The sequence below is a fragment of the Haemaphysalis longicornis genome, unplaced genomic scaffold, assembly GCF_048455015.1.
Source record: "Haemaphysalis longicornis isolate Haplotype H1 unplaced genomic scaffold, Haemaphysalis longicornis Haplotype H1 scaffold_132, whole genome shotgun sequence".
Lineage (NCBI taxonomy): Eukaryota > Metazoa > Arthropoda > Arachnida > Ixodida > Ixodidae > Haemaphysalis > Haemaphysalis longicornis.
This window is the reverse complement of record NW_027526238.1, coordinates 569,926-587,519: the sequence shown is the minus strand read 5'-3', so window position 1 is coordinate 587,519 and position 17,594 is coordinate 569,926. Positions and strand designations below refer to the sequence as shown.

General features: G+C 50.0%; 1 long non-coding RNA gene across 1 annotated transcript in view; it reads right to left on the bottom strand.

The window, feature by feature from the left end:
• LOC144164664 (uncharacterized) overlaps positions 1-17,246 on the bottom strand; it is a 62,741-nt gene extending 45,495 nt beyond the window's left edge. Inside the window, exon 1 of the long non-coding RNA XR_013321218.1 lies at positions 17,169-17,246. This is a non-coding gene — a long non-coding RNA (uncharacterized LOC144164664). The remainder of the gene's footprint in view (positions 1-17,168) is intronic.
• Between the last annotated feature and the right edge of the window lie 348 nt (positions 17,247-17,594).

Sequence of the window (17,594 nt, the reverse complement as noted above, 5' to 3'; positions counted from 1 at the left end):
GCGCAGAAGCGAAGTCCAGGTACTGGCCGGTATGCGTGGGCTTCCGGTAGACCGTAGTCACAAAGCCGGTATTCTTGCGCTGCACTTCCACATCCAGAAAAGCGATACGACCGGCAGCCTCCTCTTCCATCGTGAACTGGATTGTTGGCTGGACGGAGTTCAGGTGTTCCAAAAGTACTGGCGCGTCTTCCCGCTTTAACACACAGAAACAGTCATCCAACAGTCATCCACTGCGATGGGCGCTTCAATTTCTGTGACTTGTGCGAACCTCGCTTTGGAAGCCGTCGAGAAGACCGCACTAAGCCTCTTAAGTCGTCGTCCAAAAATATTCGTACGCTACGTGGATGACTGTTTCTGTGTGTTAAAGCGGGAAGACGCGCCAGTACTTTTGGAACACCTGAACTCCGTCCAGCCAACAATCCAGTTCACGATGGAAGAGGAGGCTGCCGGTCGTATCGCTTTTCTGGATGTGGAAGTGCAGCGCAAGAATACCGGCTTTGTGACTACGGTCTACCGGAAGCCCACGCATACCGGCCAGTACCTGGACTTCGCTTCTGCGCACCCGGTCGGACACAAGCGCTCTGTGGCCTTGGCACTCTTCACACGCGCGCAACGCCTGTGCTCTTCTACCATGGCGCGGAGGGCGGAAGAAAAGAAGATAAGAGAGGACCTCGCTAGCAACGGATACCCCAGCCATATACTAAACGCTCAGCAACGCAGATCGGCAAACTCACCCACATCACCGAGGAAGGAGCGAAAGCGCGCCGCCATTCCTTACGCTGTTGGTGTAAGCGAAATGCTTTCACGAATATTCGATAACTACGGCGTCCAGGTTTGCCACGTGCCCACAAGTAAGCTCCGACAGCAACTCGTAGATGCCAAAGATGCGCTAGAACGCGAAAGGTACCCCGGGGTGATCTATAAGATTCCTTGCCAGACTTGCGACGCAGCCTACATTGGTGAAACTGGGAACTTCAAGAGGCGACTAAAGGAGCACAAAAACGACGTTGCTAACGGCCGCACCCAGCTAAACGTCTTGGCAGAACACCAAAACGTAACCGACCACGTCATCGCTTGGGATTCGGCCAGCATCATTGCCACCGAGAAAATACTATCAACCCGCCTACTCCGAGAATCATTCCACATCCAATCAACCCCGCACGCTCTTAATCGGACACGTGGGCCTATGCCTACAACATACGCATGCGCTTTGCACCGTTCTAAGCATGTATAATTACGGCCGAGCCATTTTTCGCTTCATATGTGAACAAGGGACCCGTACGGGCCCCGAAACGTCATTTGTTTTTTACCTATTGTTTTTAGCACTTTGGCGAGTGTAGGTTTTTGTACCAACAATGTTATTTCCTCGCCAGACGAGTTTTCGTCGAACCTTGGACTACTAATACAGCATATAATATTATTTACAAAAATTACAAGAAGTCGCACACCGCGGACATGAAATGAGCTGGGTCGGTCATAGTTATTTCACCCCTACTCTTTAACCTTGCCATGAAGGACCTCCCACCCTTGCTCCAAGATATTCCGCATCTCCGACACGCTTTCTACGCGGACGACCTCACGCTATGGACACCCACTGGATCAATCGGAGATCAGGAAGAGGCACTTCAAATGGAAATTGACACCGCCCAACGATATCTCCAATCCAGATGACTGGAGTATGCCCCCGAAAAGTCCGGTTTACTTGCGCTCAGCAAGAGAGCTACCTCCAAGACCGCACACAGAATACCAGAACCAGAATTATATAAAAATAATCACCCTGTCCCTAACGTCTAGCACCTTCGGATACTGGGCCTCATAATACCTAGAGACGGATCTGGCTTGCAAGCCATACTACTCTTACAGCGCACACTTAACCAGCTCATGCGCATCATCCGCCGAATCTCCAATCGTCGCTTCGGACTTCGCGAAGATGACACCCTACGCATGGTCCAGCCATTCTTATCAGCAGGATAGCGTACGGCACGCCATACCTGGCCCTCAGACCATAAGAAATACGGAAACTCGACGCCACCATACGCCATGCCTATAAGACCGCTATGGGGCTCCCAATCAGCAGAGCAAAAAAGAAACTTTCGCAGCTAGGGGTCCATAACACCTGGGAAGAAATACAAGAGGCCGACCACGCATCTCAGATACGCCGACTACACATCACGCCCACAGGAAGAGAGACACTTCTCTGTCTACACTACAACGTCCCGCCACGACAAGATCAGAAGATTTGAATCCCAGCAGACATTCGGCAACACATCCGCGTAGCCCCCCTACCCCGAAACATGCACCCGGTTTTCAACAAACAACGGCGCACGGCACGAGCTCGATTAATTCATAAGGACAATCACCAACTATCATGCACTCGATACACAGATGCATCGCCCTACCCTCATCAGAAAGCCCATGCAGCCTGTGTCGTTAACGCGCAAGGCACAGAACTGGCAGCAGCGACCGTTCTCACCACTTCCATCGAGACTGCTGAGGAGTGTGCCATCGCCCTTGCTGCAACAACGGACGAGGAATTTCTCACTGTTATAACTGACTCACAGACTGCCTGCAGAAACTTTTTAATTGGCCGCATATCTCAACCCGCACTGTACCTTCTTTGTCAAGTAAGAAGACTACCAGAAATAATATCATCTGGTCACCCGGCCACCGGTCCCTCCAAGGGAACGAGGCGGCACACGCCGCTACCCGTGCTCATACACACCGGGCCGTTACCTCAGAGGGAGGAACCAACGACCGAAGCGCCTCAAAGCCAGCACCAATCCATACATACACCGAAATCTTATGCCACTACAAAAACGACCGCCGTCGCTTCCCGCCACCTCATGCACAATTAACACGCGACGAAGAAACCACTTTCCGGCGCCTACAAACCAATTCGTATCCCCATACCCTACTGAACGCTATGTACCCCACCCAATACCCTGCCACCTGTAACTTTTTCCCTGTTGCTGGCACCCTATACCACGTGGTATTGGAGTGCCAACGGACTCCCACTCTAACCCCAAATACCAGTCCTACATATGAGAAGTGGGTGGAGCAGCTGACCAGCTTCGCGCTCTCGGACCAGCGCCGACTGGTGGAACGGGCCCGGACGGCCAGCCAGCTCCAAGGCATCTTCCAATAAGGATGCCTCTCACTGGGTGGAGGCCCTAAGAACATCCACCTGCTCATTGCTAAAATAAACGTTTGTCTCTCTCTCTCTCTCTATTTTCTCACGGTTCCACCATTTACTTTACTGACGCCGGAAATATACTCTTGAACTCAACACGCACGTCTTCATTTCTTCATCTCCTCCCTTCTGACACTGCCTCCTTTTTTTCACCACCACATTAGACCTCCCTCGAAGAATACGTCATTGCCCTTGCCACAGAGCACGCTATTATCACCGTCCCTACCACCGTGCCAGTACATATTTTCTCCCACTGCCAATCATCCCTTCGTAATCTCACTCACCATGGGACCCACCAACACAACACTGAATTCGTTACTTTAGCACGTGCTTCGAATCATCGGCCACCTTTCATACTGGTTTTCATTCCTGGCTTCATTGGCATAAAGGGCAACACCATAGGAAACGTCTACCCCGAGCACCTTTATCGGGTCCGCCCATGACCTAACCAACCCTCTATAACCAGTCGACGATATTCAGCAGCACGCTTCCGACCGTTATCACGTAGGCGCCCACCGCCTATCACACACCCCGAACCCGCCCACTGCCCACGTCTACCCCGTGAGGCTGCAGCCTCAATCACAGGCTCAAACTTCTTGACTGCCTTTCAATCATATGCTTAACCGCATCTATCGGTATCCTGCTCATCCTTCCTGCCCCACCTGTTGTTCCTACCAATACATCCTTCATTCTTATTGGGGATGCACCACACCATACCTTGTCCCATCTCACGCCTTTAACCTTTCCTGAAAGCTCTGGCTGTCTCCCCCGCCGACCGTGCATGCTCAAGCTGTATCAACAGGCAGTCAGAGAGGCAGCGGTTGGGCTACGGTTTACGCAGAGATTAGCGACGAAAGTTCAGAAATCCAAAACACCGACAAGTGTTTGCGGAGGTGGCTGTGTTGAGGGTAATGAATAACGGAAGCAGCTCGCATGGGCACGGGCCTAGCTCGCACCTCGTGCTCGTAGCAGTAGCAGTTATCAGCGCAGCGAACGGGCGTCCTGCCTTCTATCTCCCTTCTTGCGTCGCATCCGCGACATTTTGGTGCCGAAACCCGGGAAACAACCAACGAGCATGCCTGCTCTGGCGCGGCGCAGACTTCGAGGACAAAAGGCCTGAAATTTTTCAGAAGCTGCGCCATTCTTTGGGCCTCGTCGAATGCTGTCCACGCCTCTGGTCGTGTCAAAGACACCCGTTCTCCTGGTTTTGCCGATTCTCTAGCAATGGACAAAGTCCGCCGCCACCGTGGTTTGGTTTGGGCCGCTATAATGAAGGGAGTTGCGCCCATTAAAGGAGCCATGAAGACAAAATAGAAGTTGGGTTTATTAGAAAGACTGCTTAGTCCCGATAACAATGACACAATATTAACGCAATCTTCGAACAAATAACGGAGATATTAAAGAAAACGTGTGAAGCAGTCGCGACCCCCTAGTCAATTTCCCGCAACTTTTCTATGACGTCACGGAACCTTGTTTGTGCGATTGGCGGCCGCCAAACTGACCTGTCGCGACCGCACATGACTGGACATCTGTAATGGGACCTCTAGTTCCATTTGACCGCATCACTTGAATGCTAACGTGCAGTTAACGCACTGAAAATTATGTTTTATTGTCGGCCCGTATGACGTCATTCTTGCTCATAACACGTCACTGTGGCGCAAAATTTGAAAGTTTTTAAATACTTCTTACTTTTTTTTCGTTAAAAAAAACATCTTTTGGGGGTGTAATGGAGCTGAGTGAGATACTGAATCCTAGTTCTTTCAAATTAAACGAAGTTGTATTTTCTCTTCATGGCTCTCTTCATACCTGCTGCTGCAAGCTGTTGCTCTTCATAAGCCGCTGAACGTCGTCAACATGAAGTCATCATCATCGCCACCTATCTACGCCCACTGCAGGGCAAAGGCCTCTCCCATTATTCTCCAAATACACCGGTCCTGTGCTAACAGCGCCCAATTAATACCCGCAAAGTTCTTGATCTCATCTCCCCATCCGTCTTTCTGCCGCCCCCTGCAGCCCTTGCCTTCTCTAGGGATCAACTCTCTTACCCTTAATGACCAACGGTTATCTTCACTTCGGATTACATGCCCTGCCCATGTCCATTTATTCTTCCGAATTTCTACTAGTATGCCCTTAACACGCGTTTGTTCCCTGACCCACTCCGCTGTCTTCATGTCCCTTGGTGTGACACCTATCATCTTCCGTTCCTTTGCCCGCTGAGTCATTCTCAATTTAAGTTGAAGCCTCTCAGTGAGCCCCACGTTTCTTCCTCGTAGGTGAGTACCGGTAAGATGCAGCTGTCATACACTTTCTTCTTCAGGTACAATGGTAGGCTGCCATTCAATATCTGAGAATGTCTGCAGTATGGACTCCGCCCCTATCTTATTCTTCTAAATACCTCTGCCTCATGGTTGAGATCCGGGGTCACAACATGGCCTAAGTAGATATATTCGCTTACCAATTCCACTGCCTCGCCACCTATATCAAACCGCTGTGCTGTCCCGAGGTTATTGATCTTTACTTTGGTTTTCTGCATATTAATTTTAAGGCCCACGGTTCTACTCTGTTTGTCCAATGCGGAAAGCATGCTTTGAAATTCTTCCCCCGAGTTACTTAGCAAGGCAACGTCATCAGCAAATCTTAGGTTATTCGGGTATTCTCCATTAACCCTTACTCCCACCTGTACCCAATCAAATGTTCTGAATACTTCTTGTAAACATGCTGTGAATTACATTGGGGAGATTGTGTCTCCTTGCCAGACGCCCTTCACATAGGTGTTTTACTGCTCTCCTTATGAAGGATGATGGTATCTGTGGGCCCATTGTAGATATCCTCTAGTATTCTTACATAATGCTCATCTACACCCTGGTTCCTTAATGCCTGAACGACTGCTGAAGTTTGGACCAAGTACAATGCTTTCTCATAATCTATGAAGGCTATATATAGGGGTTCAGTATACTCAGCGCACTTCTTCATGGCATAATTGATCGAGTAAACATGTTCCATTGTTGAATAGCCTTTACGCAATACTGCTTGTCGTTTAGGTTGACTGAAATCTAAGGTTTTCATTAATTCTGGTTGTGATTACCTTGGTAATTATTTCATAGACGACTAAAAGTAAGGTGATCGGCCTTTAATTTTTCAAGTCCTTCTTCTCAGGCTTCTTATGGATTAGGATTATGTTCGCGTTCTTCCTCCAAGATTCCGGTACACTTGTGGTCATTATGCATTGCGTATAAAGGCTTGCCAGTTTTTCAAGTACAATTTCTCCGCCATCCTTCAAGAGGTCTACTGTTATCTGATCCTCACCAGATGCTTTGCCCCCTTTCGTTTCTTTCAAAGCCTTCCTTACGTCTTCGGTCGTTACTGGTGGAACGTCTATCTCCTCTGAATTACTTTCTCGTTCGGCATTATCCTGGATGTCCCGGCTACTGTACAGACCCCTATAGAACTCCTCGGCTAGTGTGACTATTTTATTCCTATTTGTGATGACATTGCCTTGATTGTCTTTAAGTGCATACATCTGATTTTTCCCCACACCAAGACGCCTCTTCACTGCTTTCAGGCTACCTCCGTTCTTTACGGCATATTTGACCCTCTCCATATTATACTTCCGTACTTCCGATTTTTACGCTTATTGATTACTCCAAAAGCTGCGCTAGTTCTATTCTGTCAGCTGCGGTGGACTTTGTCAAGGTTTGCCGTTTTCTAATTAGATATTTCGTCTCCTGGGAAGGTTTACCAGTATCCGGTCTAGCCATCCTGCCCCCGACTTCTACTGTACACTCCGTGATAATGCGTGTAACGTTGTCGCTGGCTTCCTGTGTCATAAACCCTTCTTCCTCGCTAAAAGCTGGATATTGGTGCTGCCGGGCGATCCTTAATTCTTGTACTTTACGTCATACTGTAGCTCATTAATTGGCTTTTTTCGTACTAGCTTGTTACGGTCCCTCCTCAAATACAGCCTAATTCGAGATTTTACCATGCAGTGGTCACTACACCTTACCCTTCCAAACACTTCCACGTCCTACATGAAGCCAGGGTTATCGCATAATATCAAGTGTATTTCATTTTTAAGCTCCGCATTCGGGGTCCTCCACGTCCATTTCTGGCTGTCCCGTTCGCAGAAGAACGTATTCATGATGCGTAGGTTACTCCGTTTCTGCGAACTCGACTTGCAGGTCCCCCTGCTATTTCTACAGCCCAGACCATAGTTCCTAACTGCCTTGTCTCCGGCCTGATTCTTTCCTACTTTAGCAGTGAAGTTTACCATAACTACGGTAAAGTGTGTTTTTACTTTAGCCATTGCCCATTGCACATTTTCATAGAAGCGTTCCACTACCTGTTTGGCATTGCTGGATGTGGGCGCGTAGTCCTGTACAACCATGAGTTTGTACCTCTTATTGAGCCTAATTACAAGGCCTGCTACCCTTTAGCTAATGCTATAGTATTCTTCTATGTTGCCAGCTATACCTTTATTGACTATAAATCCTCCTGCCAGTTCTCTTCTGTCCACTAGACCACGTTACCACAGGACGTGTTCATTTTTGAGCACCGTAAATGCTTCACGTTTCCTCCTAACTTCACTAAGCCCTACGACATCACAATTAATACCCTTTAATTCCTCGAACACCTCTAAACTCGCTTCGCTAGATAGGGTTCTCGTGTTAAACGTTGCCAGGTACATATTCCAATCGCGGCTCGTACGGGTCTAGGAATTCTTAGCACCCTCTGCTGCGTCACAGGTCTGACCGCCACCGTGGTCAGTTGCTTCGCAGCCACTGGAGGCTGAGGGCCGTGGGCTAATTATACTGATTCATCAAGTATGAAGAGATGAAGGCTCTCGATCACAAGACACAGGAGGGCCTCAGCGATGAGGACTTCGATGCAGACCTGGTTGTCTCGTGGCAGAACGACGCCAAGGTGCTGAACATTCGGACGTGTGTCCAGTTTGCCACAAGGCCCGCAGGTACTTCACAGGCTGTCTCTTGGGATTCTTGAACTGCAGATCTCCTGAAGGAGGTCTCGGGCGCCTCCCTGCGTCAGCCGGTGGTCGCTCCTGTAGTCACCAGCACGCGCTTCACCGCATTGCTGAAGCTGCACATCCCGACATTTTAGGGTAGCCGGCGAAGCTGCAAATTTTAGGATCATTTGGACGCCACCAGTCACAGCAATCCCGCCTTAGCTCGAATCGAGAAATTCGGGTATTTTACGGGCAAGGCAAAGACAGCAATCCGAGGGATCCGACTCGCAAAGGCCAGCTACGATGTGGCCATAAACACCTGCACCGCCTGATTTGGCCGTGCCGACCTGCTCGTTGAGGACCATATTGACAGCTTGCTCGCATTGTCCCCTGTGCGGAGCTCGGCAGACGTCGAAAAACTCCGAGGCCTCTACGAGCAGATATACTTTCGTGTAAACACATTGAAAGGTCTGGGGAGCAGCAGCAATGGAGTATGCGGTGGTCCTCCACTGCGTATTGATGAAGGCCCTGCCACCCGACCTCAGGATATCGTAGCTGCAAAGGGTCAAGGAAGCGTCTTTCTCGGACGAAACAGCAAGCTCGTTGGAAAGGGCGAGGCCAGAGATCGAGATGACCAGCTCGTCAGAAAGGGTCAAGCAAGTGAACGAAATTCTGGACTTCCTTCACATCCAGGTAGAGGTCCGCGAGGATAGGCAGTTTGATCCTCCAAGTGCTACGCAGTGGTGAAAGCTTGACAGACAAGTGCCACCGCATTTCGACCCGGATCGACCAACCACCATGGCCTTGCCAATGGTGTTGGCGCAGTCACTCTTGCCGGCAGCACCTCGAGCTCTGCGCTGGTCATCGTGTCCACTTTGCCCTGCATGCGACCACAAGCCGGCCGAGTGTTCAACGCATTTAACAGCAAGTGAAAAAAGGAAAAGGCTGCAAGCTACCAGGCTCTCCTTCCGCTGGGAAGCAAAACCACTTCGCCCATGTGTGCCAAACAGCGATAAGACTTGTTTGCTCTTGGTGCTAACGACGGCATCTGACGTGTCTGTGGCGTCACGCATGAAGCACCATTAGGCGAAGGACAGGTTTCTTCCATGGACGGCGGCCTTGACAGTCAAGTTTTGAGGACGGCACCTGCGATCACTACCACGTCGGTCAGCGCCCCCTTGCTCGTCCCAACATACCTGCAGACCGCCCGCGCCTGGGAGAAGGGACCCACTGGTCAGCTGCTGCTGCACGCTATTCTCGCGACCGGCAGCCAGCGCACGTTCATTCGCCGCGATGTTTCCCGCGACTTGTCCTGTCCCGTCATGGCAGCCGAGCGGCTCTCCCTTATCACCTCTGGCAGCACCTCTTCAGCGGAAATCATGCTGTGCCATCTGGACTCAGTGACACTAAAGAGTCAGCCTGACGACCATGCCGTAACAATTTATGCTGCGGAAGTTCCAGAAATCTGCGTCGTCACAGGTCCGCCCATCCACGACGAGGTTCTCCGTTCAGTGGAATCCCGCGGTCTCACCGCGGCCAAATGGTACCGCCCGACATGTACTAAGAGGACCGAGTTAGCGTATTGATCGGTGCCGACTGCTACTGGAAGTTCTCGTCCGAAAGAGTCTGGTGTTTTCCTCCCAACCTTATTGCCTCCGAAACACTGTTCGGTTGAACGGTGCAGGGCACATGCACCGTCAGCAACAGAACTGCAACCGAGGCCGGATCTACTTTAAGGCAAGTTTGGCTGGCCTCGAAGCCTCCCACAAGGACGGCTAGGGATGTCGTTGCCGGTTACCGAAGTTTTGGCTCCATCCATGTTTGCGACATCATCAAATGTTAGGCCGGGCTCACTAGGGAGCAAGGACACCGTGCGCATTTTGTTGGTCCTCGGTAATGCTGCACAGAAGCCTCAAATACCCAAGCCTTATCATTCACCACCGACAGCGCCCAGAAGGTCAGCATATAAGCCGCGAGGCCGCGAGAATAGGGCCCCTGCGGTGCCCAGGGGGTTCTGGGAAACCAAAGCTGCGGGTGCCCCTTAGGATCCGGTGTTGACCGAAGCAACCTGAGCTCGATACTCCCGATTGTTTTGCGACATAGACTCCTACCAATCCCCGACGCTTCTGATCTCTTTCGGCGATCAAGGTGGCTTTAGAAAAAAGTTTTGCAGCGTTAAGTACGTTTAAAGCGTCAACAAAAGTGCTGGGACGGTGATGGCGGTCCGCCACTTGCAGGCTCACCGATGGATGGTCGCATGAAGTGAAATGTCAAGTGAACGCTTCTTGTTTAAACTGATAGACTTGGTGACAAGGATTTTTAAACAACAGCCGATACGAAAAAATTCACCCCACCTCCCCGAAGGGAATCGTGAGGAAATGCGAATGCACATGTCGAACACGTATTTCGGGGTCTTCGGCTCGGCGTTGGCGTTTCGCAGCGGCTTCCCGAGCACGGAGTTCGGCGTCGGCAGCTCGCCTCAAGCGCTTACGTTCGGCATCACGCGCTCTTCGCTTCGCAGCCTTGTCTTCCGCTTCTTCTTCTCCTCCGGTTGAAGATGACGTTGAAGCCACTACAGTGACGTCACCTCCAGCGAGAGGTGTAATGCTCGAACTGGATTGTATTATGTAGCAAAAAAGAAACCAGCGGCAAGAACACGCAGGACAAAAGAAGGAGAGACACAAACACAACGCTGTGTTTGTGTCCCTCCTCTCTTGTCCTGCGTGTTCTTGCCGCTGGTTTCTTTTTTGCTACATTATGAACCAACAAGCCCAGCATTTCACTCTTTTGGATTGTATTACACTTCTTGCTCGAGGTACCGTTGCCGGCAGACATTCCATTTATATATACTTGCGACAGAGCGAACGGGAGAGTGGGGCGAGCGTCGAGAGGAGAAGCACCGAAGCACCGCGCCTACCCTCGCCTACACTCTCCCACACACGCGGGAGCTCCGGCGAGCTCCCGCGATGCGAGCGCCCTCACACGCCCGAGCGCGCTCCTCCTCTCCACTCACTCGCCGCTGATCCGCCCGCACCACCTGCTCCGGTTGCTAGGGGAGAGGAGGAGCGCGCGCGCTCGTAAGCTGTTGCTATGGGAGAGGGGGTGAGCGCGGAGAGATAACACCTGCGGGCGCGTGGACGCCGCACGGCGCCTGACATGGCTCGACTAAGAAATGCATTCGCATTTAAAAAGGAGTAACGCAATCGGCTATCATCGCGCGCAAAACTCAGCGAGGCCGGCGGAGCAAAGGCTGGCCCGCAGCGGTGCACCACGCTGTTGCGTACCTGCACACTATGCGTGCACTTTCATCAAACACGGCTGATGTGCATCGCCGTTATGAATACAGGGCGCAGCGTCAGCTTGCCGTTTTATTGCGTGGTTCAGTGATAAAATGCAGCGAGCGTCAGAAACGTAAAATCTGTTTTGTGATTCCGGAAGTAGTGGCGGTTGAACAAGTGGTCGGGCTAACAGAGTGGCCGTTCCGTTTCCTTGTTTGCTCTCATTTGATTTACGCTCTTGCATCATATATCCCCAGTTCGCACTTAACTGACGAGAATAAGGGTCGGCAATGTATTCAGGTGTAGTGCCGAGTTGTACGAAGTCGACACTGTGGAGGGCTGGATGGCAAATCAGGTGGGAGGGTGAGGGGGGCTTTAACAGTCAAAGAGAAAAAAATTAGTAGACTGCCAATACTATTTGACAATAATCTGGCGGAGTGTGAATATGGGGAACAATGCAGCTGGAAGCGGCTAATTGACTGTCCTTGCCTCCCCGTGAAACACTATTTCAGGTCAACACTGGCGCGTCCGTGTTTGGCTTGTTAGTGACAGGAGGAGGGATGGGGTTCTGATGACGTCCTGGGGGCCGCATAATACAGCCCCTCGAGCCCCGGCGGCTGTAGGTGGCCGACCCCTTAAAACCAACACGGTCAGACACGATCGCATGTAAATCTTTGGGCCACGCACCGTGTATGTACCTGTGTTATGTTATATAAATATAGAATTACACATCTCTGCAATAGCAGACATGCCATTCGTTCCTCGTTTTGCGCGGTTTACAAGCACCTAATTTGTTTATTTGACGCTATTGCCTCACCTTCTCGCTAGCATACATGTACCCTACCGTTCGTATGTCACATGGCGTAAAAGTTTAAGCAAAAATCATTTAGTTTGCTAAAATACAAAATAAATTTTCCACTGGTTTTCAAGGTAGTGCCAGGCCAGCAGTGTCAGCTGAGTCGGCTGCGCTTCTCGCGTCGTCTTGCATATGGTGCTGCTGACGGAACCATTTACACTAGCACTATTCTCTGTTTATGGTATACTTGCGAACTGTTTGTTCGTCAACAGTACGTACGAATAAAGAACGATAAGGATCGTCAGGAAGTTAGACCAGCGGACTTGGGGATACTGTTCCACGTCGCTAAGATTGGGACAGGTCACTCAAAAGAAAGCCGACATATCCGCGTGTTGCAGCGGATATTATTAGATGCAAAGCATCTCTTGCTCGGGGCTAAGTCCGGCGTCCGTCCGTTGTCCGCACCTCTCCCCCTACACTATAAAAAAATTACACCATCTCTCCGAAGGGAACTATGTGGTGATGCAAAGCAGAATTGTTTGCGTCCATTCAGCTCATCGGACGGTGCAGCGTGTCTCAACCGAAGCAGCAACTGAGGAAGCGGCGCGCGGACCGGGTTTATTATATAGAGCAGATGGAGTGGAGAGGAGGAGATGAGAGAGGAGACGAGCATGCGCGCTTATCGCGTAGCTGGCGTGTTGCCGTTATGTTGAGTGATCTGGTGTGTAGTAGTGCCACAGGGAATTCCACGACCGTGTCCACACCGGTGGCAAAGGCACGCAAGTACTGTTGTGTTACGGTGAGTTGGCGGTGGTGCTCGAGGCGCCGAAACTCGTCCACCATGTTCTTGTCGATGTTGTCGTCTCTGTGGTAGAATCGGTATTCTCCGTCAGCGTTGGTGAGATAAAGGTTGCTGACGTTGGTGCACCGGCTGAAAGCAACGTACACGCCCTCGCCTTCGCAGCTTTGTCTTCTTCTTCTTCAGCGGTTCCCCTACGGGAAGATGACGGCGGTGGGGAAACGCGAAGCTATCTCGGGATGAATTCTTTGGTTGGCCAATCCCTACGGGCATCCTGCCACAGTCATCAGAGGCGCAGCGGACGGGACACTGAAGCGGGACATTCCCCCGAGCAAGAGACGCTAACAGCCTCCTCTAAAGTTTTCAGTTCGTCGTTTCCGTTGACGTTCAACTTCGCATGCCTTCGTTGTATCAGTAGCTTCTTGACGTAGTTTTAATGAGTCAAGGACATACGCCGCGTTCGTAGTGCTTGCTCCTGTCTCGTTTTTCTAGCGCAGTGAGAAGAGCGCCGCCTACCTCCCGTTGCGGCCAGAGAGTCATGGGATCGAAACCGGGCGCCGCTAAATATTTCTTTTTTTAGATGCAAAGCATCTCTTGCTCGGGGCTACGTCCGGCATCCGTCTGTTGCCCGCACCTCTCCCCCTACACATTATAAAAAAGAAATAGTTCGCGGCGCCCGGATTTGATCCTACGACTCTCTGGCCCCAACGGGGCCAGAGAGTCGTAGGATCAAAGTTCACAACTATAGAAGCCCACAACGGGGTCACCAGGCACAACACGGAGTGCGTAGTCACCCCGTCATGAACCTCTATATTCATGTAAACGTGCTCTTCTGTTCTAGTAATATATCCCGCTGTTGTCCTTAAAATAAGTTGTAAGTAGCGCCTGTCCTTCTCTCTTACGTCCTTTGTCTTCTATGCGGCGCTTCACGGCGTTATAATGCAGCACCAACTAGCTGGTACCAATACGTCGTTAGATCAACTATTACTTGCAAAACTTTTATCACTGCTGATGATGTAAGTATTATTGGTTATTCAGAAGTGTCACTGTACTGCTTTGATGGGCCGTCTGGTGTTAATGTGTTATGGAACCAATTCAAAGATGTTATAAATCACCGTTTGTATAATTTTGTTGCTAAACAAATAAACCGAGAAAGAAACACAATCCCTGAATTCATAGAGAAATCATTAAATTAAAGCGTAAAATAAAAATCACGAGGAAAGATAAGGCGAGGGATAGATGATATCCTAAAGCTCTTTCACGTAGGCTGAAGCATAAATTGTCAGCAGCCAAGAAAACAACTTACAAACTCTGACGCGGTTTATATATAACTCCCCATACCGATTTTGGCGTCACCTTCCCCCGCCGCGAAATAAAGACCGATACATTTCCGTCGACTAAAACATTACAACCGACGAATCAGAAATAGCTCGAAGATTTACGAATACTTCCACTTAGTGTTTTGTCGTTGCGAAGAATCCTCTGTACGTCCTCGGTCCACAGCTGTTCCCGACAATGAGCAAAACAATGTTGGCCAGCTGGGCGACTTCATCCCAGCGGTTGAACGTGCGCCCCCAATTGTTCGCCTTGGCTCCGGGAAAACATTCTTGGCTGCCTGTACTTCTTCCATTCGGCTATGGGGGGGCTGGTTTGGACGCTGTGTGATGTCTCGGTGAACGGCACTCGTAGCAGAGGGAGCTTGGTTAGTCGACAATGTTGGCGGAATTCCAGTAGTGTTCATCTTCCTTGAAGTTTACCCAGCACCTCCATTTTGCACTAAGTATTTTCCATGTTCGCTTTGTTTCTCAAGATCTGTATCCCCCTCTTATGTAACACCCCTGTTCAGGGCCTTTAGGGGTGCTCCCAATAAAAAAAAGAAACTGTTACAGTGTGAAGGACTATATTTCCACGCAGAAAGGAGGGGCAGTTTGTTGACAGAGACAGGACCTTGCTCCTTCATAGCGGAGGTGGTGGTGGTGGTGGTGGCCTGAAAAATGGCGCATACCAACTAAGGGGGATTGGCCAAGAATAGCTATGTTTCCATTGCAATCAATCACGCGAGGCAAAATAATGGAGCAGAAGGAAGAATTTGGTTCATGAGAGACAGAGAAAAACAACACAAAAAAACAACAGAGAGAAGAGTAGGAAAACTATAGTAAAAGTCAACCCAATCGGAATGTTTTTAACATTGCAGACGAGCTGTCTCCGAAATGAAAGAGTGGATGGCGTTGCACACGCGCCTACGGCACCGGCCCAGTCTAGTCCCCCCGAGTGACAAAAGCACCGGTGCAGTCAAAGGCAGTCCAAGATGTAGCAAGGGAATCTCCAGTAGCCTTCTCCGATGTTAAAAAAAAGCGGGAGCAAAAAATAAACAAATGTTCTTCGGATTTAATTTATTGGCAAAAGCGGGAAAGGGAGAGGTTATCAGATTTTTCCTATATAAATACCGATTAAGTGGCGGCACACCACAGCGAAAAGAAGTCAGTGATACTCCGCACAAGCGAGTTTGGCAGAAACTTCTCTTCCAGCGGTACCTGAGGTGTTCAAGTTCAGGAGAAGTGTTCAGACCATGATCGGAGGCATCTTGATTCAACAGGTATTGGCGATAACGTGCCAAGAACACGGAAGAAAACATGGGAAGAACCTCGACGATCGGTAAAGCCAAAGATGTTTTAGCTAACATGTCAGCGGTTTCATTGAGGGTTAACCCACAGTGGCCGGGCAGCCAAACGAGCCGAATATCCCGCACGTGAATGGGGACGCCGGATTAAAAAGTGTTAATAATATGATGTAAAGTTTCTGAAGAGACAGCCATGCACACGGACCGGGAGTCGGTGAGTAACATTACGGAAAAATTCGCCGAATCAAGTTTCAGGATTAAGGAGTAGGGAAAAGAAATTCTGCATAAAAATTACGCCCACCTCCCCTCGCGGGAACCCTGGTGTGATGCGACGCTGAGGGGGGTACAAGCGCAAGCGGAGAGCAACCGTCCACCGAAAGGCCGCCGGAAAGCGGTACACCGGTTATATGCGCAGCGCGCCCGAAGGAGAGGAGACCGCGGAAGAGAGAGTACTGCACATGCGCCGGCGCCAGTGTGTCTGCCGCGGCTATAACGCAACACAATCCAACACAATCCACTTTAATCCAATCCAATCCAAACCAAATCCAATCCAATCCAATGCCCCTCGCGAGAGAGGGGCATCGGAGAGGAGAGGGGGTGAGCGGCGGAGAGCGCAGCTCACGCGGCGAGGAGAATGGGGGAGGGGCGGACGCCGGCAACAACGCTGACGACGCTGCATGGACAAGGCGAGTGAATGAGATGCAGTCGCATCTAAAAAATGGCGATGAAATCTGGTAATCCCAATGAAAAAGACCAGTTCAATGCCGGAGAGAAAATACCCCCCCCCCCAACCTTCTCGTCTTTTTTCGAAGCTTTATGGCTGCAATGACTGATCTAACTGGGCTAATTGATTGAACTGATCTAACGTGGTCAGTTGCAATGACCACGTTACATAAGTACTTGGACTGGTGAGCCAGGAGAATGTTATGTTAGGCGGGAGAAACTTAGCGTTGTGGGGGAAAACTTTATCAAACGAAATCCTTACTACTGTGGATGGTAACTGCAAGGTGGGAACTGAAAGGAGGGTGGTGTTTAATGGAGTAAGCAACTAATTGGCTAAAATGACCTGTGGGCGCCGGAGACGAGACCAATAGGAACCAAAAAACGACACTGGTGCTGGAGGAAAACAGCCTGTGGCCTGGCCAGCGGGTACTCATGCAACTTTGTGAATGCATTTACTGTTAGGTATTTGAACTTGGAGTTCAGCGGAATCAGTGCAAGCACACTTCTGACTCTTCCTTTCGGCAGAAGGCGCATACTCTCCAGAGCACCACAGAGCACCAGAGCACCACAGTTTATAAAGTGCAGTCCTTCCGACGGTCCTATATTTCTTCATGTTCATTTCGCAAACTTTGCGATTATGAAATGTTTCTGGAATACCCTTTCTACTTTGCAACTTTGCTACTTTGCTCATTTTCAAAGAATGCCGGCGTACAGTGGTCGGTCAAACTATTCTATGCAGTCAGCACCCATTCGAGAAGTCTAAAAAATCCCCAACTTAAGTTCAGTAGGTCTGAAAACTTACACTATTTATGTTGTGCGCCGTCTAGATTGTTTTTTCCCTGCAAATTGTCGTGCCTCCTCGCAGCGTGCTCCTGGAAAAGTAGCTAAAGATCCCGGGGGAAGAGCCCGTGATGTTTCTTTTATATGGGACGCTAAAAAGTATGAACATAACAGGCCAGGGTTCACAGAAACACAGATTTAATAACACGAAGGCGAATTTTTCCTAACGAGCTATTGTATGTGAAAGCCACCGGAAGATGTTTGAACCATCATAGCTGTATTCGCATTTTTATTTATTCTGTAGACGCGGCAGAAAAACTTAATTACTTTCCTACCAAGTGTCGTGCATTTAAACGGGAGACCATCCAATAAGTTGAACGTGTGATCACAGTGTGAAAGGACTCATCTTTTCTCAATGCCCGTGTGACGTTTCGAGCGTACGTCATTT